This window comes from Jatropha curcas, chromosome 1 (genome assembly GCF_041381405.1).
Source record: "Jatropha curcas cultivar XTBG-Jc1 chromosome 1, XTBG_Jcur_1.0, whole genome shotgun sequence".
NCBI lineage: Eukaryota > Viridiplantae > Streptophyta > Magnoliopsida > Malpighiales > Euphorbiaceae > Jatropha > Jatropha curcas.
In genome coordinates, this window is record NC_143151.1 from 21,628,229 (window position 1) to 21,629,644 (window position 1,416).

General features: G+C 47.9%; 1 pseudogene; it reads left to right on the top strand.

The window, feature by feature from the left end:
- The first annotated feature begins 274 nt into the window (after window positions 1–274).
- On the top strand, window positions 275–1,213 carry LOC149499140 (uncharacterized; annotated as a pseudogene).
- The last annotated feature ends 203 nt before the right edge of the window (window positions 1,214–1,416 follow it).

Genomic DNA, 1,416 nt, shown 5'->3' on the forward strand with positions numbered 1-1,416 from the left:
ATAATATGATTGTTTGATTTATATGTAGGTTAGGACGGTGCCTCCGGCACCGAATGTGGCATCCACCATTGGGTCTTTCGGGATCGGGCGGCGGGTGTTACATTTAGTGGTATCAGAGCATAGGTTTAGGCGATTTTTGGACTATATGCATATATAGGAATTTAGCTATTTTGAAGTGAGAGTATGAGTAATTTAAGTTAAATACATGCCATATTGATTTGGTTTGGAACTTCTCTCTGATGCGAACCTTTTTGGTCTTTGTAGGAGTTGAGTGATGTCTCAACATCTGTCTGATGAGGAGGTGGATAGTTATGTCCCTCCTAGTGGTGGTATTCCTATTGGTGATGCCGCTAGTGGTGCTGTGGGTTCTGATGCGGAGCACGCCTCGAGGGTGGGGCAAGCTGCTGCAGGTCCTGCTGGGCCTAACCAGGATACGTTTGTTCAGCAGTTAGTTGCTGCTTGGAGGCAGGCAGCGGGAGCTGTTCCCCAGGCTCCAGTTGCTCCAGCCCCTGTTCCAGTTCGTCCCCCTATTGAGAAACTGAGGAAATATGGAGCTGTTGAGTTTATGGGTAGAAAGGATGATGTGGCTTCTGCAGCAGAGTATTGGCTCCAGTCTGTGGAGAGGATATTGGAGCAGATGCAGTGCTCACCTATAGACAGTTTGGTTTGTGCCACTTCCTTATTGAGAGAGGAAGCTTACCAGTGGTGGGATACTGTATCACGGACAGTTAGTGCTGAGCAGAGGACTTAGGACTTCTTTCTTTCTGAGTTTAGACAGAAATATATTGGGGAGCTTTACATTGACCAACGTAAAGCCGAGTTTTTAGAGTTAAAAAAGGGCAGAATGTCTGTGGCTGAATATGAGAGAGAGTTCATCCGGTTGAGCAGGTATGCTACTGAGATGATTCCTACTGAGTCTGATAGATGCAAGCGCTTCAGGAAAGGCTTGCATGATGAATATCGCATGCATCTAGTTGCTCATCCTCATACATCATTGTCTTCCCTAGTGAAGGCAGCTTTAGAGCTTGAGGAAGTGAGGAATGAGCAGCAGGCTAGGAGGCAACGGAGTCAGCAGGGTCAACAAAAGAGGTTTCAGGGTATGGTATCAGGACAGACTTCTGGGGCTCAGTCTAGTAGTAAGAGGCATAGAGGTTCACCACAGACCTGGTCTAGACCGATTCAGAGACATGGACAGGGTACTCTAGCAGAGTAGCTCCACAGACCACATTTGTTGCTAGTGGTGGAGGTGCTACGTGGATTGATATTCCGCCATGTCCTCAGTGTGGAAAGAAGCATCCCGGGGTTTGTAGGAGATTTTCTGGGGCATGCTTTCGATGTGGGTCTACAGAGAATTTGCTTCGAGACTGCCCTATGACTTTGGCTAGTGCAGCTCCTCAGGTAGGGAGGTCGGCTCCT